Below are 25,338 nucleotides of genomic sequence, written 5' to 3'. Positions count from 1 at the left end.
CATCAGGGGGCTCTTCTACCTGCTCCCTTCCAGCAGGATATTTATCTGACATGTGGAACCAGAAAAATGTTTTCACCTCAAATCATAAAAATTTGAGAACACTCCAGTTATGATGCAGAGGTCTCTGCATCATCTACACACTTCTTTTCTCTCTGTGTCTCCTGAAAAGATTTCCTTAGCCCTGTCTGCTACGAAGCACCTTATTCATAAAATCTCAAAGTCTTGTCATTTTTGTACTGGTTTGTACTGCCGTTCCACAAAAAAAGCCCCAGATTTCTCAAATGAAGGATTATAAAAACTCTTTCCACTATTCTCTTTATGCCTTATTTCATTTTTTGCAAGTGGTGATATAGAACTATTGTGTTACTTTTGTTGTGTGTAGTTCTGCAACTTTGGAAGATCACATGGTTTATGGTCTAAAAATAGATACATTTAACGGAGTCTCGAGGAATGGGCCAATTCATCATCTGTTCTTAAAATTGCTTTCCGATGACAGGAGTGTAACTGGAATTCCTGTCCTGTGAGAGACACGAGTGAGGGCCTGGCTTTCAGGGATCATCCCACAAGTGGGCGCCTTAGTTATGAAAAGAACAAACCCTTCAAAAGAGTAGAGGTTTGGTGTCCTAGGCAAATCACATGGCCGAGAGAGGAATCCTTGGTTTGGAAAGGACACATGGCCGTCCAGCATTGGAATTCATGCACAGATAGAGACCTATGGAGATATCTACATCAACCTTTCCCTAAGCCTTTTTCAGGCAATGGAAAATGTTGACTTCTCCCTCTCTTGTGGAAGGTAGCCTGTCCCCAGGCCCAAATTGCCCTGCTTCTCCATTTCACACAGTCCACGCTAGACCATCCTCTTAGTTCCTGGTCCTAGTAGGACTGCAGCTGAGATTTATTTTGCTGCTCATCCCTAGGCTGGGCTTTCGCATTCCCAGAGGGGAATGGTCTGCATTAGCATGCAGCAAATCTGCGAGCTCATAGAGCAGACAGGGCACTGACCCTCTCGTGACTCATTTCTACACAGCACAAGATAGCAAAAATTTCTGGGTTTCCCCAGCAGGCAGCTGTTTCCTGTCGTGACCACCTCAAACCACAGCCGCTCAGAAATACACACTGTGCTTCTGCGTGCGATGCTTCTACTCCTTCAGGTGGGAATTTAGCATTTGTGTGTCAGTGTAACCGCACTGTCGTCTGGGGGAGGGAGAGGTGCCTGCCTGCAGGTTGGGAAATGGCTCTGCTCTCTTCCTCATCACTGCTGAGCCAGGGACTTCTAGGCGCGCACGCACAATGTTGCATTTGTTGTGCAGGGCTCCCATATGCATTCACTGGGAGAGGAGAGGTCAGGGCCCTCTAGCCTGAAAGCAACCGACTTCATTGGCTAAATAGCCCTTCACCTGCCATTCATTAAGGAGCAGGTATTGAAGAAGAGGGGTAGATGATGGCTTCTGGGAAGTTTGGGGTTTGGGTTTTTTTTGTTTGCTTGCTTGCTTGCTTGCTTTTTTACATGCATCTCTCAGCTCTAACCTGGAAGGGCTCTAAGCCAGCTGCCTGCCTGGAGCTGTGCCAGAAAAGCAGACCTTTCATTCCCAGCCTAGTCAAATAGGCGGCTGCCTTGCATTTCCCCAACTAGGAGAGCTACTGAAGTTAAATACCTTGAGGCAGAAACCTGATTTAGTTTCAACACCTCCTAGGTCCTACCAGTTAGAGGAATGGTTTGTCTGATATTAGCAATGGGCAAGGGCAAAGGTACATTTGAATGTACTCTAGGCTTGAAGGTGTGCGTATTTTAACCCTTAAATGTTTGCTCTTTTTAATCTTGTATTTCTTGCTGTGTTAAGAAAGAGAACTTAGCAACTACTCACAATCACTTCAGCTGCATTTTCTAAAGGAATGGTAAAGAAGCTCACTTTTTTTTTCTTTGTTATTATCTCTTACCTCTCAGGCTTTTTATTGTCTTAGTGTTTGCCATGTTAGTGGAAATACAATACAACTTTCTTCAGAATTATATCTTTGTACAGAAAAATGAAATGCCAAAAGCCAAGACACTGTGAAATGAGCATCTGTTATTATAATTCATAGTATTTCCCCCAAACAATGCTTCCAGATGAAAAAATAATCAAACAAACTAACCATCCAGCCTCTCTGTGATCTGAACTTAGCTTACAACAGCCTGGCCCTCAGTACTGAATCATCCTACCCTAAATCAGTCAGGCTAACCCACTTTCTCACTCAGTCCCCTTATTTTGTGATGCTCTTGAATTGCTCTTCTTTCAGCTCAGTGCTTGGCTGCTCTTCCCCCCCCCCCCGCAGACTGGCAATGTGGCTTCAGCAGAGGTCTTTCTTCTGAATTACTGAAAATGGTTCTTCTGGTTTTTTGAATGACTGATTTTTTGTGACATACACAACACTTGTCAGCAGTCACTTGCAAGATACAGGAGAGGGCTGACAAGCTTTTAAAGAGTAAAATAAGTCAAAGCCAGAGTAGAACAACCAAAACTTAGGTGCCGTATGTAGCTTGGGACATTTGAGAGCTCAGCTGGAAGTGAAACAGCCTGATTTGCAGCCTTCCAATTTCCACGTTTCTCTTTCTGTTCCTAGTATATCAGAATGCAAAGCAGCTGTTTATCAATTCATAGTTTGCTTTGCTTATCATGGTTTTGGCAGGTAAATGAGATTTCCTCTTTTGTGCTTCTTGTATTTTTCACAGTACCAAAGTCTATTAGAGGGGAAGAGTACTGAATAGTAATTGCAGTGACTTCGTTGTAAAGTCCTACCTGGCATTCCTGTTCAAATGCATTAACATTCCAGTTCAAATGCATTAACATTCCTAGACCCAGTGCTGACCTCACTTGTGCTGATTTTACACTTACATAACTCTGCTGACTACTAAGGAACTGTCCTTAATTTACACAGTGTTGCTTTTTACTGAATTTTTACAAGTACCTTTACAAATTCTTGCTCATTTATTGTGCTTTTATTAATAATCTTATTTTGCCAAGAGCAGGACTCTTATCATTTGTCTTGTTTCATAAATCCCAATGGATAGCGCATTTTTATTATTTCTTTTACATTTTAATTTTCTTTCTTTTAGTTCTTTCTTTTAATTTTCTTTCCGCTAATCATGCTTCTTAATCAGTATTTTCACCACTTAAATGAAACAGTTGTTCTTTCTTGATATACATCCCTTTCTAGAGCTGGTAAAACTTCTCTTGTGTGAGGATCAGAAAGGTGCAGTGGCTTGTTTCAGTCATCACGAAAGCCAGGAATAGAGTGGAGACAACCCGCTTCCTATCTCTGAGGCAGAAGACCACATTTCCCTGCACTTTTCATTGTTATTATCTTAGCTGCTTTGAAACCTCTGAACTACTGAAGTGAATCAGGAATTTGCTAGCTAGTGGTGATTAAATCTAATGCCTGTTCTGTGATCCAGTCAAATGTGTATGTTCCTTGCTTTCCCTCACTTATTTATATTCAAGGGGAATAAGCTGACTTGTATTGTAGGTTTCTGAAGCAAATTAAAGGTCATTAATGGCTCTTTGCTATTTACTACAGATGGTTATTAAAGGAGTGTGAAAGGAATTCAAAAGCAATCTCTGTAGGCTGGTCAGCTCTGACTAACCTCCAGTTTCCTACAGGGTAGATATTCTCAGGATGGGAGAGGTCAATTGGATTTATTAGCATTCTTCAGCCTTCAGTTGAAAAGGAAGGCTGTGGAAAGAAGAAAAGCTTTGACAGTACCTTCAGGAATAATCTTTGTATATTGCAAATTTATTATAGACCTTCTGACAACAACATGTAGATCACATAAGTGTGGTAGGAAATAGCAACAAAAAATCTAAGACAAACTAGCAGATAGCTCTTGGGAGTAATTTCCTCAGAATCAGACAAGTCATCCCAAAATATATCTTATTTTGTTTACCCTCAAAATCTTATTAAAATACTATGTAAATAGTAATAATTAGTCATGTTCTTATCGCAGCATTGTACTGTCTTTTCAGCACTACCACTATTCAGGAACACCTTTTCGCCCCATACTATTGTGAAGTGACTTAAACACAGTCACTATTTTGCGTGAGCTGCTCCATGATTCAACTTTAAATATATTCAGGTATTTCCTATTTGTTTACAAAAGCAGAAATGCTGATTAAAATATGAACTAGAGAGCATCTTGCTCTAACATGGGGAAAAACTAGCTTTTGTTTGTAGAGCTGGTTGGAAGATTTCCAGTGGACCAGATCTCAACCAGCATATGCTGATTCAACAGAACAGACATGTCCTGCAGGAACATGATGATTGCATAGAAATTTTCTGTGGAAACCTATGAGGTAGGTAGCTCCCAGGCTGCCTCTGAGGACCTACCTCGTTGAGACTGCAGTACTGATTCCTTGGGGGTGTTTTTTTTACCAGAATGTCCCAAATCCCTTGCTGTCTCATTGGATTGGAATTTTCTTTGAAGAAATACATGCTATGTTGTGCATTTCCAGTTTTATATTTGTTTGATTTTTCTCTGAAAAAAACAAAGACTAAATAACCCCCAAATTTTCTATAGGACAAACATACCGATTCCCGTATAGCTTTATCTGCCTGTGCTTGGAAATTGAGACTCAACACAATTATCAGCCTGCCACCACCCATAACCCCAGACTCAGTTATGAGTATTCACAGTAACAAGATTGACCAAATATTTCCCATATACCATTGTGAATGTTTAAAGCAAAAGCCAGACTTGGAGCTGCTGAAACTAATTCCAACTCTGCTGAAATCAATGGAACGAGGGGATTTTACATTAGTTATTGATGATGATGCTTTCCCACTATGATCTTTGGTCTCCAACTGCTAACCATCAGCAGGCGCTGATAACCTCCACCAGAGGTGACAGGTACAACCTTCTCATCTTAAAAAATCTAAACTAATCCATTTTAAAAGCTCTGTCCTTTAATCTCTAATAGCCCTGCTGCTGCTGTTGTCATTATTATTATTGTCATTATTATTTTTACTGCTACTACAGATAACTTTGTTCTCTAATCTGTTCCAAAGCCATGAACAGATACCGGAGAATTCATTATTTCTTTTGTCTTCACATTATTTCTAAAACTGACAGCAACTTATTTTAAATGACTGAATCCCAAGAACACCCATTTTCCTTTTAGAGCATATCAAATATAGTAAACTATGATTAGCGAATGCTAATCATTTGTATTCACTGTAGGAACTGATGTTTAATCAAGTTTAATCTCATTGTCTATAAACAGTCTTTGACATCATTTAAAGAAACAATTATGTCTTCTTTTGGGGCGTTGATTCAGAGGATTAGCAATGGTTTATCTGCAACCTCCTGTCTCTAGCCGACCAGATCAAATCCAGCCTAAGTTGCTTGTCCCTGCAAGTTGTTAATATTAAATTCTGTGGCTTAAATGTGGTCTTTAAAATGCTGAAATCTCTTTGCCCAGTCAGATCGTATGTTCTGGCTGCTGGTGTTTGACTATCTATTGTGTGAACTGACCATGGGCCTCTGAACCCATGTTCAAGGCCAGAATTTACTAATCTTCAGTATATCCAGAAGGTGCTGGCAGAGGTAAAACTGGACAGAGAGGGAGGGAGGAAAGCTTGAATCTGTGTTAGCCCTTTAGTGAGGATCCTAGGGGTCATTCAGCCGCAATGCAGATAGGCAGTCACAGTGTCCTTGACATGGCACCACCAGGTATCCCATTTGCTGTCATCAGAGAGGCAATATTCAGCTACCTAAATATAGGTATCTAGTGTCATTTTACATGCCCTGGCCTCCTGCTGTCACTCTGGAAAGGCAGAGGTGTCCTTTAGGTCTGTGCCTTATGTCCTAACCTCATGCAGAAGTGACGAACGGATCGGAGCTGGATGGGAGCTGGATGGCAAATGTCATCCCATCTATAGAAAGGCATCTGGAGGGCATCCTGGAGACTATAGATCAGTGAGTCTGATTTCCACTCACAGTAAGGTACTGTGGTCTGTAATGAAGAGTAAAAGCATTGTGCTGTTATTCCATTCAGCACATACCAAACAGTTAGTGAGTTACATATATTTTGTGGGGGAGTTAATGTATGAGAGATGATCATCATGTAAGGCATTGCTTAGTAATTTTCTTCCATTTTCCCTGACAGTTTACCATAGAAACAAAGACATAAAGCTCAGTAAATCTAAAGAAAATCAGCTGCAGCTTAATTTGGGATTTATAAGCATGTTATTTACTATTTTCCAGGTTGTTTCCTCTGCCTTTTGAATTACTAGAGAAAAACTGGTCCTTTTTTTGGATTTTGCTGGTTTTTAAACAGATTGCTAATGTTACATTGCACTTAAAAGCATGCCGCTGTATAGTGAGCAAATCCTTCCCTGGGGTGCTGGGCCTTCAATTTCTGAAAATAAAACTAAATAATCACTAGAGTGCTTAAAATACATACCAAGTCTTGTAGTTTGCTTTTTATGCCATTGATATAAATTTGCATACCTGATTCTCTGACTCTCTGTAGTCTGATACCTCTGGAATTTGATTTGACTTCCCCACAGGAAAGGCAAACTTTCTCATAATGCTCCACAAAGGTGCATTGACCTTGGCCTGAAGCTCCTGGGAAGTTCTCCACATGTCTATGTTCAGGGAGTTTCAAAAGTGCACACAACACAAGCTGAAGAGCCCCATGAACTCAGAACGCGCTACTGAATCCCTGGGGAGTAGAGTCTGACCAACATTGTGAGCTTATTTCTCTCAAGAGTTCTCAGAATAGACTAAGACGTTTCAGCTAGGTTATGAACAACCTTGGGATTTTTTGCACGTGTCTAAGAGCCTTGTTCAGTTTGCCTAAGTGATCATGTGATTTTACACTGTTATGTGGTTAAAAATGATGAAATCATGAGCATTTTACATTTTACTGATGAAAAAAATGACTTTCACATGTAAAAATAACAGAAATTAAGAACATCTAACTGAATACAGCTATTTCTTTTCTAGGGAGAGGATGGACTAGAATTCAGTGTTTAAATATTCTATATTTAAAAGGAAAAATCTATAAAGGAAATCAATTTCTTCCAGAGAAAAGAATTTTGCATACAATCCATATGACAATTAATACAAACTTTATGCAAGAACAGTCCAGACTGGAGTAGCTGAACGCATTCCAGTTTCTAACTGGATTGCAGCATATCCCACCCAGGCTATGGGTAGCATTCACAGAATTTTTACTTTTATGACTAATGTGATGTCACCTACTAGTCTTTTTCAAAGAAATATGACTGGAAAGCCACTTCCACATGAAAAAAGAGAAAATGAAAAAACTTTCAAAGCTAGAGAAAATCCAGTGGGCCGCTATATAAACTACCAAAAGACTAAATCACATGCGGAACTGAGAAACCAATCATTGCAAAGCAAATGCAACAGAAAGCAAGCAAAAAGAAATCAGCGTATTGAATATAAGTTACATGGAGGTTCAAGGTTTCCATTCTAATTTCAGTAAAGTCAGTGGCAGTGCTGCCTCTGTCGTCAAAGGGTAAAGGGCAAGGTTCCTGGAACAGAAATTCCAATTCCTGTGAAAACATAGCTAGAAACATGAGGAACAACTGATACAAATGATTAAAAACACATGGACACTTTAGATAACACAATGTGTGGGAGAATCCACATTTTTACCATTAATGGAAATAACATTGCAACATTTCAGTAAACAGAAGCTGAACTATTATTACTACTCTCATCTAAAATTAAACTTTGAAGAGATTCGTGCCTCTCAGTAGAGGAACAAACATTCTGTCATTGACAATAGCTTATGGTAGTTTAGAACAACATTATAAAATTATAGATATTATTCTATATATGTCCAGCTGAGAAATTGGGTAAAAAATAAATACATAAATAAACACATGTACTTCATCTGTAGTTTGTAGGAATTCTGAGTATCTAATGTTGAACACAACATTTTTATTTTAGATTTAGCTGTAAAATAGGCAGCTAAATGCCTCCAAATTTCATAATACATGCAACAACACACATTTATAATGAGGACTGGACAGAGGAAGGGCCAAGTGGAGGCAAATATGTTTTGGACCAAGAAATTCTTCTACCACAAGGAAACAGACTTTTTAGATTATCGTTCTGAGGTCAATAAAGCATCTTGCACAGAACACAATCCTGCTCAAGCAGATGTCTATTGAAATGAAGGATGTGAAATTAGAACCACTCCCAGTTGCCAAAGGACCTTGTAGGAGCATAAAATGAAGAAGATCAGTGTTGGTTAGCATTTGCCTATTTAGAGACTAAAATATAGGGCAAATTTTGAATTTAAGAACTCCATCTCCTTAGCATATGTCAATTAATCATACATCTGCATAGACCACAGTATTCTGTCCAATTGATTCTCCCGTTAAGAAGCAAAATGGCTTTCATCAGATCTTTAATGTCTTCAGGCCCAGTGGGAACCCACACAACCATCAAACAAAGCCTACTATGGCAGTGAAACTATTCAACAACTCTTGCAAGCCCACTGCAGCGATCTTTAAATAAGGTTGCTATTTATTACTTGTGCTCCCAGTAGGCAGAAAATCAATTGAATCAGGATGAAGTAGACTGCCCCGTTTAGTTGGTGAAAAAACAAGAGTGGCTGAAATGGATAAATTGCACCTACTTTTTAAAATTAATGTGCAGCAGCTCTTCTTCAAGTAACAAAGGGAAGGGGGATAAGTGTCACTGTCTCTAAGACTGATATTTTTTTCCCAGCATAGTAAGAGGGACCCATGAAAATAAAAGTCCTACTTGTCAATGATAACTCTAGAACAAGGAAGAAACTAACCTTTTCCCTGAATACTTTTCAGTGGAGTTCCAGTATTTGGCTTCTGCAGACTTTGCTCTTCAGAAAATGGCCCAGGGAGTTTGGGCATCAAGCAAGTTTTTCAGCTAATGAAAACTAAAGACCCTTTCAAAGCTGAACCTGCCCCACAGCTTCAAAGTATTAAGGCATCTAATTCAGTGAAGTTTCAATAATAATTAACTGTGAAGAGCTGAGTCTGCAAGACTGTCCCAGAGCCATGAGAGAAGGCTACCCAAGAGCCAAGGATTGATGCTAGCTGTTCACAGCATCCATACTGAGCCCCCCTTGCTAGTGCTTCCTTCTTCCTAAAGCCAGCAATTTGACTTGTGGGCTATTCAGTTAGATTCAGGCTAGTAGGCTCTTTATTCTAAAATAAATGTCAGAAAGGATATGAAGAAAATGAAAAAAAAAAAATCCCTCCTGATGGATTTCTGTGGATGAGCTTTTTCGTGGTTGTACAAGTATGCACTACCATATGCGGTCTTTCAGGCTGAAGGCAGATGTGTAAGCTTTCCCTCCTTATGAATCCCTTCACTGTCTGCTATTCATTTGTACAATGCTGCTAGGTATCTTTCACTGATCTCTATTCTCCTTGCAGCAAACAGTGAAAGGATGTGACATTTAAAGTTGTTTCTATTTTCAGGTGTTGGGACCTGGAGGATCTGTATCAAACAGGCATGGGAGCAAGCACACTGGGATTCAGCCTTCATACTGCCATTTCCCTAAAACTCAGGGGCACTCCAAGTCACTTTTTTCCTCCCTATTTCTCAGTGTACCTAAACAAAGGCCAATACAAATTTGAATTTTGAGCTCTAGCTGCCTCACTCCCAGTTTATTTATTATTTTCTCACGCTCCAAATTAACAACAACAACAAAAGAGCTATGTCAGATTCTGGATCCTAACATGGTGGCTTTCATTTTTAAAGCTGCCTGAAGGCAATCATGCTAAGGCAGCCTTAACAGCCTAAAAATTTCTCAGTTTGTTGTATTAATGGAATTCCTGAGTGCAACTGCTGGACAGTCCAAGAGGAGCACGCTTGGAGGGCCCAGGTGGTGCTGTATGTTGTATTGGAGACTCCTGTTAAATTTCAGAGAGAGAATTCAGAAATGTATTGTATTCACAATTTCATGTAGCACTGGCACTTTTGAGGGCAGCTAATAGTTGGAATTGTGGATATTTCAGGTATGATAGTGTTTGAATTAGCATCTAGAAAAAAGAAAAGAAAATATGCGAATTGAAACCAGGAGAATAAAATAGAAAAACAGTTCTGTGTCCATTTCAGGGAAGTGATAACATCTTGGGGGATTTACAGAAATGCTTAAAAGAATTGTGACAGGAATCAGTTCCCCATGGTTCTGTCAGAGAATACACAGCTTAGGGACATTTTAGAAATCATCCCTTTCAAAACCAGGAAATGTGGTGATATAGGAAAATGTAGAAGAAAGAAACCCTCAAAATCCAACAAACTGGAGAGAAAAATACCTATATTGGTTTAAATCTGAAACAAAGCTGTTTCAGATAGGTGTTTGCAGACCCAGTTTATCCACAGAAATGATGGTTAGTGAACATTTTACTAATTTTCCTCATATTACGTACTATTTGTGAACATCAGATCTCCCAAGTGCCACTATTCTAAGAAAGCTCTGTCTTAAAATCTTATAACATAACCACAAAGATGAAACTAGTAACATTTAGATTTTGGTACTGTACTGAAATAAAAAAAAAGGAAGGATGATTCTGTGATCAAAGTCTTGACTGTAAGTCATTTCATACTTTAAAGCATCGAGCCTCCATTTATAAGCTAAATATGATAATACCATTTTCTGTCACCTTTGTTCTGTCTCACATATTTAGATGCTCAGGAGTAGAGATAACTCTCTTTCGGTACATGCATTCACATATTGCACCAAGAATAGACCTTGCCTATAATGCTCAATAGCTGGTGATAGTGGATAACTATTTTCAGGAAGCAAACCACTGCTTAGTTTTTGAAAGCCCATTTTTCACAGATAAATATGAAATAATTACCCACACAGGTTTGTTGTTGCAGTTTGTGCTGAGTCTTGTAAGTATCAGTTACACCTCACTTTAAGTGTCGCATGTCCAAAAATTTAATTTCTATTTAAGAAGGGATCCTATGCACAACTCTTGTAAATATACCTAATTTAATGAACCTTTTCTGCCTGATCAACAGCAACTGACTAAAAATTTGTTTCCTAAGAGACTGAAGAACAGTGGTTTCACATTGTTTAATGGTATGCATTATAACATTAATCTCTTACAGACATAGTGCAATTACCTCACAGAAGATACCTGTTATCTTTGGTATTTTATTATAAAGTTGAAAATCATTACTAATTCATGCTGTATTCATTATAATAGCCATTAATCACTATGATGTTGGTTAGCATTCAGGTAGCTAGGAAGAATATCATCCCTTGAAAATGAAATGCTTTATTCTAGAAGGTCTGAGTCACTTAAGGTGACTCAAAAACATTATTTTCACAGCAGTATATTGCCTAATTACCAACATGATTAATAGTTTATAACTTGGGCCATTTACCAGATTTTCACTTTGTTTGGTTCATGGAAAAATGTAGTTTTTGCAAATTTTTTTTTCCTCATGAATATTTCAGTCCGATGGGGAAAAACAGTGCCTTTTCATAACTGAGCACATCAAATTACAATGAGGCAAAACTTGTATGTGTGTTTTGTCTGGATATCCCAGACAGAATACCCATTCTGTCATGGCAAATATTTTATCCAGATTTATTTCAAATACATCTAGAGCATACAGTTAGGAAGAAGAATTCTGAAGACTGGTGGCAGCCCATAAGCCTGCTATATGACGGGTAACGTCACTGCATGCACACACTGCCAAGCAGAGACCATGTCTTGTTCATTTCAACTTAAATTGTATGCAGATACTTCCCCACAAATGAAATTGTAAAGCTTGTCATTCACCATCATAACAAGAAATGTTTGGCTCTGTCCAAAAATATGTTGGCAAAGAGTTAGAAGTGTCTTTCGACAACACATGTGGCAGGTGTGGATGGTATTCATATATATGTATATATAATATATATATAATATATATATAATTATATATAATAAGACTTGACAACTCAAATGGCACCCCAAGCACTTGCTAGTATAAAGGCTTATGCTATCTCTTTAGTTCAATGCCAATATTAGTACTGTTCTTACCTTTCTTCATTGCACAGAGAAACTTAATGGGTGGAATGTCCTCATTACAGTTCATGGACAAAATTCAAATCCCAGATTTAAAGGTTTCTTATTCAGTGCATGTCCCGATCCAATATCGGGAGAGTTTCGTTACGATCCCAAGGACGAGATTAAGAAGCTAAAACCGGTCAAATATCGTACAACCTTTTAAATTTATTTTCCACAGAGTGGGGAATAAAGGTGGGGAAAGGCAAAGGGGAGGAGAGAGAGAAAGAGAGAGAGAGAAAAGGGGGAGAGAGAAAGAGATATCACCACCCGTGGATCCAGCGGCGTCCCGTTGGTCCTCTTCACCCTGGGTGTAAATTTTAGCGATGCACATGCAGTAATTACAACTCGAGCAGGGTCCGACCCTAGGTTCCCGCTGAAAAGTTTGGAGCCAAATCAAGGCAAATTAAATAAATAAATTGTAATGACACGCGTGCAGTAGTTACAGCTCGAGTTGGGTGCCTCCGAAGAGGGACCCTGAACAAAAAAATCCCTGGGCAATTATAGCTTTTTTCAAATTAAGTTTCCCACCCCTCACGCGGTAGTTCAGACCAATAGTAATTTTTGGGTCTGGGGTCTCCTGCTCCCTATTGGGTCTTGTCATTGTTCCCAGGCAGGCTGCATTTCTCCCTGATCTTTATTGTTGCGGTTTCTGCTGACAAATGTGTTGATTCCTCGGGTTCTGCCCTTCTTTCTCAGGGCCCTGACAAACAGGTGTTGTTCCAGCAATTAGCACTGCCCCAGCAGTGACAATAGGTGTTATCTTCCAAGGTCCTGACGAGGAGGATATAATCCAGACCCCCCCAAAATTAATACTGTTTCAGCAGTGAGGGGAGGCTTTGTTTCCCAGGGTCCTGGCGCCCAAGCAGGCCTTATTTCAAAGGCTTGACATCCTCCCTCCTGGAGTGTGACGCATAGGAATGCAAACTGCTGGTAACTCCCTTATCTTTCCAGTCTGCACCAGCCCTGGGGCCCTTTCTCACTGAACTAGGGAGTGCGGCTAAGCAAGTTTTATAAAAGTTGTGTTAAGCGGCAGTAATTTGCAGTCCAGGTCCCAAAGTCTCTGTCCGATCATGGTCCGGTTCAGCGCAGGCTCGGTGTGTCCCGAATGGTCGCAGGGAGACCATTTCAGGGGTCGCAGCAGCTCAGTCCTGTTTCCGCTGGGAACAGATGGCTTGTTCGGGGTTTTGGTTTGCTTGCACCTTATGTACCAAGAAATGTTTAAGGCAAAAGTTCATTCATCTGTCCGCCACAGTGCAAACACAAGCCTCAGCTGTGTCCGTTATGTCCTGAGGGCAATGAAACCCTTCATCCTGCAAACACCCCTGTGGAATTTGTGCCTCCACGTTATCCTGCTCAAGTCAGTGTGATTCTTCTTAAGTGTACAACTAAGCATGCGAATTTGTAGTATCATGGCCTGCTAGAACAACATCCTTCTTCACACAAGTGTTAATAACAAAATCAAGCTGAAATGTCTTATTTGCTGCTCTATGGCTTAGTATCAAATCACTGTTATTAGGAGTGGTGATTTCCAAAGTGCATTGGAAGTGAAAAGTGAAGTGAAAAACAGAGGAAAAAAGGTGGCCTCTGAACCCCAGGGAAATCTGCGTCAAAATCATTGTTGGTTTTGGTGAGATAGCAGTTCCTTCAGACACTACAGAAAATCAGTAAATAAAACTTATCATGACCTTAAAGCATTCTATAGCTTTGCAGAACATTCTTAAGTATTTCATAAAATCCCCCCAAGTATCTGAGAAAAGGCATTGAGAAATTACTGGAAAGGTCAAAACTAAATTGAGAAACGAGAGAAGAAAAGAAAGATACACACTCAGCCAGAATAACAGATGTGAGGGTCGAAAGCAGATGAGGTATACTGACTATTATACAAAGAGAGGTATCTTGTTTATTTGGAGCTCTTTTTCCCTGTGCATAAGCAATAAAGAGGAAAGAATGAGTAGCTCATCTCTCATTTTCATTTCTGTTTATATTGCTTCTGAGATATAACAGCACATTTTAGCTGCTGTATATAAATGAAATTAGTATGATACAAAGTGGAATTTACTGTATTTTGAATGAAAAACACAGATATAAAACTTATGTTGCAAAGTTCTAAGGGTTAAAATCATGTAAACTATCAGAAAGCCTCCTGAAGAAAACAGGAAGCCACTTCCCTTAAAAGTCAGAACTAGACTGGACAACGGCACCACAAAATATGCTAAATAGAGCAAGATTGCACTGCTAAGAGGTTTGACTGGATGACCTACTTGGCCTTTGCTGTCTTTAGATTATGTAATTCTCTTTAATGCTATATTAAGGTTTTGAGGCGAAGCCAAAGTCTGCTAACAATGGTTGCCAACCCTTTTAAGAGAAAAGGCTAAAAAAACCCTCAAAGACACTCCCAGAAAATCTCCATGGCTGGTAGAAGAGAGAGGGCTCATGCAGAGAGGGGTTTTTTCTTCGCTTTTTTTTCCCCAGCACTTCCTCTGAAACTCATCTAGGATAATACATTATAAATTCAGTCTCTGTGCAGGATTTTGAAACCCCTGCCAAAATCAGAGCTGCAACCGCTGCTGGGGGGTGTAAGCAGAGAAGAGCATGAGCAAGTGCCTGCAGCCATGGTGGCCCAGTGGTGGCAGCGGCTATCACTGTGGGGCAGTGAGAGAAGAGGGGACAGAACAGCCTGTGTGCAAAGAGCTGTTCAGCTGTGGAGGAGCACTGCAGTGGGAAGTGGTGGTTGGGAAGCCTGGGGGGGCATGAAGTTGAGCCGCTGAGTGGGGAAGGGATCTTTGGAGAAGGTAGGGATGAGGACAGGGAGGACCATGAGGTGGGTTGGGGCTGGAGTGACAGGAGGCAAGGGGCTCAGAGATGGGCTGAAGGGGCTGTGGAAGGAGCAGCTTCAAGATGGGAAAGGAGAGGAAGGGGAGGCCTGAGGCGGCTAGAGAAAGATGGGAGGCCTCAGGGTCATCAAGGGTGGGAGGCAGCATGCGCTGGAGTGGAGGGGGCTAGAGGCAGCCAGCGCTGAGAAATTGCCACAGGATGCTCCCTCATCCAGGCACCTGAACACTCATTTAATAAGAACACTAGGGCAAGACTGTATCGGCCTTCCACTTCCCCTAGACCTGCAATTATCTTCATTTTTGCCTTCAGAAATTGAAAATAAGCACTAAAATTCATGAGCCTAAACTGCAACATAGAGTTGATACATTTGGAGTGAAAAACTAGGATTCTGGTCTTTTGTTATGTGGCCATGGAGGAAAAAGAACAAATATATACTTAAAAATACTAAAAGCTGTCATTCATTATTATGGTACTCAGGTTGCAATAAAACCTCTGGAAAATATTTTAAATCAGATGTTATTGTACCTGTTGTGGGAGTCTGATTTCAGCCCTTCAGAAAGGTAGGTGAGAGACAGGTGCTATTACTGCCTCTTCATTGCTGTTTTGTAGCATCAGTATCTAGTAATGCAGCTGGAACATCTGCACTGCAGGACTGAAGATTCTGTAGCACTCCCTGAACAAGGCCTGTTAAATCTGGAGGTAGTTTGGAACTGATTATCTCTTTGCCCCACACCTATGTTCCCCTGTACACAGCTACCCCAGGAATGCTTTCCTTTTGGAAAGCCAGAGCATTAACATGGCAATTCTGATTACTTTCACTGGCTCGGTCTACACTGCTCTGTTGACTGATAGAAAGACCATGCCAGCCAGAGCACCTCAGACTCATGCAGCAGTCAATGCACCAAATTCCTATGACATTCTTGGGATGGCTCAGACACATCGACACTGCGTAAGATTTGTTATGTCAAGATATCCCACAGGACCTCAGAGTATGTCTAGCAAGACACCTTTAGAGTTAATCCAGACTCTAACTTGTTTCTGCCATGAAATACCATTTTATTTTAAAATGTCCCATCGTTAATCTCTATAATGATCTCAGTGCACTAGCATGTGTGACAACCTGTGATAAATGTGGTTGGAAGACACCAGAAAAGGAAGACAGAAGTCCTGGGGGCTGCCATGCAAGTAGAGAATAGGGCTTTTTGTTGTGAGGGGCGGCACTGGCATATGCTATGCAGGGCATATCTCCTGTACAAGGATGTGACCTCAAGATGTATCAACAACAACAGAAGATGAATTTGGGAGGATTCTGGAATCTGCTCCAGAAAGAGGTTGCCAAAAATGTCAGTACCTCCCTTCCTTACTTGGTGTGATAGTTGTAACCAGACCTAGACAGACTTGCAACCTGCGTCCAGGCTGAGGAAAAGTAGCTGTTTTATAGCTCTGTGGACGGACGAGGGGTTGGGGGAAGCCTGGATGCTGGATGAGGGGCTTATGTTTGCACTGCTTGCAAAGACTGCATTTGTAGTGACCTGTGTCACAGTGAATGATGTTCTGTCGCTGCAGGGAAGGCTCTTAACCCTAGCAGATGGTTGACCTGCGCTGCCTCACGTGTGGGTATGTCCTCATGACATTGGACTGTCACATCAGACTGGAGATTCGGCTGTGATGAGAAGAGCCTTAAAGTATGTGGATTTGCCAAACGGGTCACTGGTGTTCCTCATGGAGGTCCCTGCAAGAGGATGCTGGGCTCCTCCATTTTCTCTTTCTCTGGTGGAACATGTGTTAGTGGGTGGGTTTGACATGCTCCATGTCAGTGTGAACCACACTGTGCCTAGAGATGATCTCATGGGCACAGAAAGAGCAGCTTCTCCCTGCCTGTTTTCTCCAGCTGGATTATACTCAGGATGTCCTGGAGGGCACTCTTAGAGTGAGGCACTGTGGATGGTCAGGGAATTAGCTTTCAAGGCCAAATGAAAGCTTCAGGGGTGCTGTGTGGACAAAACCAGAAGTTCCTCTGTTATATCCAAACATGCACTCAACACAGACCTACTAAATCAATGCCTCACACAATTTCTCTAAAGCTCCTGAGACTTGCACTGCTTTCAATTTAAGAAAAGCAGAATAAATAATAGATGGCTTCTCTTTAAATCAAGGGAATATATCTCAAGTGTAGGCATTAATATACATTAACATACAACACTGATGTCTTCAGAAAGAGACATTTAGCAAACTTCCTTTCCATGTTCAATGACTTTTCTGTTGCTTTTCCAGAGAAAGAGAAATGTTTGAAATAGGTCCTAGAATGAGGGCAGTTGTTGGATGGAAAGAGGGCTGATGTTTTATATTTCAAAATACATGTAAATAAATACTATCTATGTAAATGCTAATAGATGTCATTAATTTCATTACCATTACAAGTGTTTGCATATTAGCTGGAGAAAGGATAAAATGTATACCTTCTGTGCATGTTTCTCCAACCAGGCAAGCAGCTGCATCTCAGACGAGACCTTCACAACCACTGTGCAGAAGTCTTTGACCTCAGTAGAGCAGCATGCAGTACTCTTCCGTAATGAGGTGTATGTTCTGCGGTGTGTAATAGAGACATTTTCTCTGCTGAGAAGACTGCTACACAAATCAGGAAAAAGGAAATTCAAAAGGACTCACTTCCTTTGCTCCTTTGTTACCCCAACCCTACATTCCTCTAGGTAACCATGCTGAGCCCAAAAAAGAAGACATCTATGAGTGAAAAATAGAATCGGAGAAAAAGCAGTATGTCATCTCTGTGCCTGTTAAATTAAATATAAGCAAATGATGAACAAAAATTGTGATTCATTATGCATGCTATGACAAAAAGAATAATTTATAAATTCCAATTAATCTGTTATTTCTTCTGTAATAATAAAATGAATCATCGGCTTTTAATTTTCCACTATAATTGATCTAAACCTTTAATAGGAGGCTTGTGTACCTCTGGAGGTGTCCAGTAGCCTTTCCTAGAACTGTGTGAATTTCACAGTTTTGCCACTGATATATAAGCTAAAAAATTGCACCAGACTAGTTGCTTTCACATGCAATACACCTCTTGATTCATTACAGTTATTGGTATATTACTCCCTGAAGTGTCATCTTACATGTTACTGTATGTCCAATTATGCTTCAGCTACTGTATTTAACAGTATATGCCTCACAGACACAAGTAACTTATAGTATTTTCATAACTGAAAATAAATAAATTAATTAATAATGACTACCCCAACACTGGGATTTTTTTCTTCTGTGGGGGTGTTTGAAAATTTGACAATATCTTAAAGCTTGTTAAAAAGCAAATTAGAAGCAAATCAATTTTGGAACAGAATCTATTACCCTTTCTGTATGATCTGTTGCTTGTTTTACAGTGTTGCAGCTCTAATGGTGTGTTTAATTCCTATAGATGTCATTGGCACTTTTAAAGACGAGTTAATACAATGTAGTTAATATAATGCAGTCACTGGTATGTAAGAATTTGTAATAAGTTTATGTCAACCAGAGTCTGGAATTCTCTGTGTACTGAAGAATTGTATGTAACTTTGCCACCAGTTTGGATGGCAGATTATGCAGGATTTTACATGTCTATATTTTTGTTTCTTATGTAGAGAGGAGGGGGAAAAGTTGAAAAGGGACAAATGATGGTGTGTAATGTCTTCCAAGAAAAATAACCCAACATTTTGTCCAGTTTCATGAATTTCTACATCTTCTGTGATACTCAGCTTAGTGATTGCATGAATACAACTTAAAGGAGAAAGTCATACTGGATGAAGAGTACCACTGGGACCTGAAATTCATAGGCTTTTATCTGATTTTAGCCTTGCATCTTTAACTGTGCCTATTAAGAGAGGACCCTGTCACCTACTCTAATGAGAGAGTGGGACAATGTAGCCTTTTATCTTTCCGCTCAGTAAACGTATGAAAGCAGTCCGGATGCTTATGAATGCTATCCTTGAAATATTCTATCCTTTAAGTATTCACAGCTTTTGAGAGAAGTTTGACCTTTTATTGTGGGATAGTTTGCAGAATGATGTACTCAAGTGTGAGACAAGGTTTCAATATAATGTATTAACATTTTTCGCTTCTAAAATATTCTCTATTTGTATTAGAAAGCTCTAATACAGCTCTAATATAGACCCGTGTGGGAAGCTCACTCCTGCTCTGGCAGAACTATTGATATCTTTGATGGTAGGGAAGGAATAAGATCTCAAGGCATGGTGTGTTTTCTTGCTCTGTGTTTGCACTGTACCTTGCATACTAGGGTCTTGGCTGAAGACCAAAGTTTCTTTGGTGTGCCCCTGGTACAAGAAGTGCAGATATTCCCATTATCTTCCAACTCACAGACTTTTTCAAGTTTCTGCCCTCATGGGAAAGTATCCAACATGAGATGGAATTTATCTTGCCTCATTTTAGCTATCTAAATGTTAGGAATCGTGTATAAGCTGATGGTTCAGGATAACTTGTAGTCAGAGGAGAAAGACAAGCACCTTTGGACAGCAGTTCCCATAGGAGTCTGAAAGAACTGTAGTGCTCAGGCAATTCCTGGCAATTTCTCTTTCTATTGAAATAAATGACCAGGAGACTAAATGCCTAAGTTTAAAATGACTACAGTAAAATATGCTGTATGCCCCTAAAATTCCATTTTTAAACTTTCTAAGCTAATAAAAGAGCTGCATTTCTGTATCTTTATCTTCCATATCTATTAGCTTTAGAAATAAATTAAGTTTCTTAAAGTAGATTTTCCCCCTTTTATTGACTTTTTCATTTGATTATGTAATTCCAATTCTATTTTCTATCCCTGGAATAGCTGAATACAAGTTATTTCTTTTAGAAACTTTCTCTATGTGACCAGGTTCATAATGTTTAAAATGGCCTCTTCCAAACAGTAAAGCATTTTACTATTAACTGAAACTGAAATTTAATGCTAAGTATTAGATTCAGGTAGTGAAATGAAATACATTAGATCTTCTTGAATCTATACTAGGGTTGGCAATTCTCGTAGTTTTGTGGTTTGACTCGTATCTAGCAGATTTCTTAGATTTTGTCCACTTCTGGTAACTGAAAGTGTTTCTTGGCTTTCATTAAAACAACAACAATAGCAAAAACAATTCTTCTCATTTCCCAACCCATATTTTAATGAAAAGCTTGAAAAAAATCACCTAAATATGTCAACTGCATAAAACCCAGGAGATAAATAAAAATACAAAATGCATTAAAATAATTGTTGTTGCAAGGCTGTTATGTAGTATAATGCTTTAATTTTGAATATTATGCCTGAGAATACCATTAAACTTAATCCCTCTCTAGAACCAATGGTAATTTATTGATCAGTGCTGTCCTTAGTGGCAATGAAAGAAGAGCGCTAAGAGTCTAAATAACAGAAATGGTCTCCAAGGGCCTTCCAAAAACCTAGAGATACCATTGCAAGACCTCTCCTCAGAAATCTCTTAATTCCAGGAGGCATGATGATCTCTTTTCTTCAAAATTAATCCCTTTGTTTTGATGATGCTAACGGATGTGGTAAGTGTATGAATCCAAATAATAAGGCTCTGTAGAGGAAAGAAATATTTTCACATTGGAGAATAAAATATTGTCATTTTTCTTCTGATTGATATGAAGTAGTGAAAGGCATGGTCCCATGAAGTCGAATAAAGAGTACTCCAGGGTTTCTTTATCTTTCATTGTACTATTGATATAATCAAATCTGACCTTAATATTTGACATGGTAAGAACATTACAGAATGATCCCTACTGTCTTGCACAGACATTAATTTCATTTTGACATCTCTCTGACACTTTGTAGATCTCAAAGATTGCATAATGTGCTTATATTCCAGTTACAAGAAAAACTGAAATTCACTGAAATCAGTTACTTGGTAAAGGCAACTACTAACTGAAGACATGTACAGTAAAAAGAATCACAATAAATTTTGCAGCTAGAAAGAGGATGCATAGTGAAATTTTTTTTGAAGAAGAAGTCAGGAAAAAACAACACTTAACGATTACATATTAAGTCACAGTAGACATTCACAGAGAGAATATCTGTAAAAATACTTGGAGCCTGAAAAGTATTTGAAGGTTTCAAATTCCATTAATTTCTGGCTTTCCTGTTTTCAGTAGTAGTTGGGGATCTAAACCCTATTGTCCTCAGCTTTTTTTATTTACAGCAGTACCCTTTTAAAGTCAGAATTACTTACTCTTATAATAATCACAGTTACATTTTAAAGTGCTTGAAAATACTTGGGCATATAAAAGTGTTTCTAAATTTACAGGCCCACAGATAAAGCACAATTCTGAAAAGAAAGTTATTCCACTTGATTTGTGTGGAAGTTGAATCTGGCCCTTACTCATAAAATTTTTGAATTAAAAATAAGAAGAATTGTTTATAATACCAGGATCAACTTCTTTTCCGTTGCTCCTGTCTTCCTTGCCAGAACATACCTGTATTTTTAAAAGACCAAGAGTGAGAATGGGTCCTCTCTGTTAGAGGATATGCATTGAATTTATGTTTATATTTCAACTTAATGTGAAGTAAGTGCTCAGCAATGCTATTCTGGATATTCTGCAGTGAAAGGAAAAATACCCATGAATTTCCATGTTTTTTTTCCTGCCCAACATGAAGAACATTTTAAAAAGCTTCATTTTAAAACACAGTTTCTGAAAATAAGATTTTAAAACACAGTTTTGCAGAAGGAAGTGAAAAAGTGAGAAGGATAACTTTCAATGCAATAGATATCCTCCACAGACTAAATAGTTCACATAATCAGGATGGTATAGAAGAGTACATAGTCAAATATATAATGAGAAAAAGCAGAAAGTTAAAGGCTTTGCATAAAAATGTCATGCACAACAATATGAGTACTATATAACTCTGGTTGAAAAGCGCAAAGACAAAAAGGAGTGATGCAGGAAAAGGGGAATGAATGAAAAGGTGGCATCACTTTTCAAATCCTATCCATGATTATTAGCTCCTCTTTTTCTTTAGATACTTATATTAAGAATCTATTTTTACATGCTGAGTGCCAAAAAATGTAAGTCAATGAAAATACTGATGATCAATGACTCTGAAAATGAGGTTACATGCATCAACATTTGAGTGCCAAAAAAAAAAAGGAAATAGTAGAAGTTGGGATTGTTTTTGAAAATGCATAAGCAGCAAAAGCACACCATGCTGTCCTATTAGAGTGTCAAGACTGGGATATTTCTGCAGGAATACATTTCACAGGGCACAAAAAAAACGCCATGGTGGGGTAGGAAGCTTAGTTGTACAATCTTGTCAGATACAGGAAAATGCATTTGGTTCCCTGACTACTTTTCTAAAGGGATTAAGCAGTCAGCTTGCCCAGACTACTGCATGCTTTTTTTTCTTCTTGCTTTCTTAGAAACTGATGTAAATGTCTTCTCATGATTTTCCTCAGCTGTCGAGTTTAGATAACTTGCAGGTATGTGATCGTTCCCACCTAACCCAAATTGGAAACTAAGATTATGCTACAAAATGTGCTTCAATGTTAAAATGTTTTTGATAACCTTTTCTAGTAAAAACCAGTTCAAAGTCCACCTGAAAACTGGCACAAGACTTATATATGCCTACATTTTCACAAAATGTCATAAGTTCGAAGATCCCATTCTTAAGGCAGACTTTTCTCCTGAAGAGCAAGTCTGGGTTTCGGTTCCTGAAAAGGAGTTTGAATGCTGCTTGTGAACACTTCTGTTGTCACTCGCATTGTACCTGGACTCCCTGTAATTTTCTTCTAGTCCAATAAGAAAATAACACTTTTTGTTCTAAATAGGCTGCTATTTTGAGAAGCCCAACAATATTTTACATAAGCCTGTCACAAAACTACTTTTCCATTTATGACCGAAAAAGGAAAGAGGTTGCACAAAGAGGTTGCCCAGAAAATGCAAGAAAGTTAAGCAATGAAAAGAATTAAAGCAGAATGCAGTATAGAAGAGCGAACATGTTCAAAAGTAGGGAAAAAAAACATATCCACTTTTCCTACAGTTTAAAAATGGGCTTTAGCTGTTAATGAAAACTTACTCAGAAAGCCTTTCAAGAGCACAAAACTTTATTGATCCTAAAAGTCTAACAAAAACAATACTACTTAGGCTTACATGACAGTAGATGGCACTCTATAACTATTGACACACACGTGTGCCTGCACATATGTATGTGTAGGAACACATACATATGCTATCACAAATATGTATTCCTCTGCTAATAATGACACCTCAGGAAAAAGTGTAGGGTCTAGGCCTATGATGCTGTTTTCTGTCAAAAGACTTGTGAAATACAAAATTTCCCTAAGCAAGATTTTGGGGAGGATTTTGAAATGGAAGATCTCATGCAGCAGAGAAATATAATCAATTTCTAATACACTTTTTTGTCTTTCATTGATTTTCCATGCCTTAAAGTAAAAGTCACCTTCCTTGAAAATAAGTGTATTGCTCTTTATAGATGCTGGTGTAACACAAATGATGTACATAGGGGTGTTTTTTGCAAACAGCACACTAGCGTATCTGCTCATTACGCACCAGAGGCCCAAAATAGTAATTAAGAAGTTAGACTGTGTAGTAAGGAGAAGAAAGAGAGGAAATATTATACTGTGCATTGCAGTCCTATTGGCATATGCAAGAAATATGATGAAACATCTATATGAATGCTATGTCCTCATCTTGAAGATTTAGTAAGTTTTGTTCTCTATTACTAAAAGAAGAAAGAGAAAGAATGAATGAATGAAGTTGGAGAAAGCTGAGAGAAGAACAATAATTATTCAAGACAAGAAGAAACAGTGGTGATAGGACAATAATGTCACCTGAGAATAGATTGTTATTGGGTGCCAAATAACACTATTATTTTTGACTGTAGTTTGACTGTAGTTTGACTGTGGTTTTGCTTGAGAAAGGACTGTAGTGTTAAAACCAAATACACATAAAATATATAGATTTGAACAAATAGAACCCTTGAGAAAGATCTGTAATCTGAGAATCAGGCCTAGCTTCTTTTGTGATATAAATGGTCTTGCATTTCAACTGGCCAATAGAACTAGCCATTTCTCGTAGTAGTTGTGTTAACGCTAAAAATAGAGTAACACCACTGGTGACCTGGAGATTTTATTTTTCTGCTTATTCCTATTTCCAGAAATCTGCTGTTAAGCAAAGAGGTTGGAACAGCCTGTCTTAAAGTCCTGAAGGCCAAATTCACCAAGATCACATCTACATTTTATTATATTTACATTTTCTTTCAAGGATGGGACTGAAACAAGTTTTTGATTCACACTCAGATTTCTGAGGATACACGCTTGCATTTAGGTACAGGTTTTATCCAAATCACAGTTAGGGGGCAAAACTTGGTACTGTGTCACCCCTTATCAAAGACTCAAGTGTGACCCTGTGGAGTGGCTGCCTCAGCCCACATGCCAGCTCCCTTTGGGGTGATATTACAGTACCAGCCTTGACTAAAGGCTGTCCAAGTGACAGGGATCCTGACATCATCTGACAAGGTTGGGAACCATCCATGGACAGATCTCAGACTGCCTTTATACTGCTATATAATCCTAGTTATCAGGTGTATATGGTAGCTGAGAATCCACTAGACTTTTGTCTGCTTCCTCACCTGATGATCTGGTGGAGGCATAACCATATCTAGCACATTTTAGAACTAGATTCAATGAAAGAGCTATTTAGATTTAATGAAAGTTAGACACCTAAAATCTGAGTTGTGAGCCTGTATCTTTCTGCAGCTCTGAACTATGACTCTGAATACACTTTGGTTGCTCCAGCACATCCCAGTGATGCCCAGCTCTCCACACTAGAACTCATAGATGTCTTGCTCTTCCTCAGTGTTGTCTTAGATGAGAAGCTCCATGCATAATGCATGGCTGGGCCTGACAGTCCCCCTTTTGTGTAACTAGATGGATATGATCTGGCAAGCATTCACCCAGCACCCCTAAGCATACCCAGACAGGGCCAACAACCAGACAAGTGTAATTCTTGCCACTTGCTTCTAAAATGTAACTCCAAACCCCATCTTATTATTGTGCAGTTGCTAGAATAATCATGACAAAATGGGAGACTTCTTTCCGAGGTACAAAAATGGATGAGGAAAAGACTTTATTCATCATGCTACAATAGCCTTTATAAAATGGTCTGGCTTTAGCATGAAGGATGCTTGGGGAGAAATAGAGAAACTTTCTAGAGAAAAAAATCAGGACTGAATGGACTGGAAAGAGAATAAAAAATAAAATAGAATATATGAACATGGCTCATACTAAATGGTTAAGACACTGGCAATAAGAGATCTGGATCCTGATACTTCTCCAAACAGCTTTTACACATTTTTTCCATGGTGATTGTTCCTTTAATCCTTATAAAGCCTCCAATCACAGACAACCTAGATGGCAGCCTCCGAGC

At 39.1% G+C, this 25,338-nt stretch overlaps 1 long non-coding RNA gene across 1 annotated transcript; it reads left to right on the top strand.

Moving 5' to 3' along the window:
- The first annotated feature begins 998 nt into the window (after positions 1 to 998).
- On the top strand, positions 999 to 20,523 carry LOC112985493 (uncharacterized). Its single transcript, XR_003259758.2, has 3 exons — positions 999 to 1,151; positions 16,468 to 16,586; positions 17,386 to 20,523. It is a non-coding gene; the product is annotated as an uncharacterized LOC112985493 (long non-coding RNA).
- The last annotated feature ends 4,815 nt before the right edge of the window (positions 20,524 to 25,338 follow it).

This window comes from Dromaius novaehollandiae, chromosome 1, assembly GCF_036370855.1.
Source record: "Dromaius novaehollandiae isolate bDroNov1 chromosome 1, bDroNov1.hap1, whole genome shotgun sequence".
NCBI classification, from domain to species: domain Eukaryota; kingdom Metazoa; phylum Chordata; class Aves; order Casuariiformes; family Dromaiidae; genus Dromaius; species Dromaius novaehollandiae.
The sequence above is the reverse complement of the archived record's forward strand: the minus strand, read 5'-3'. Positions and strand labels throughout refer to the sequence as shown.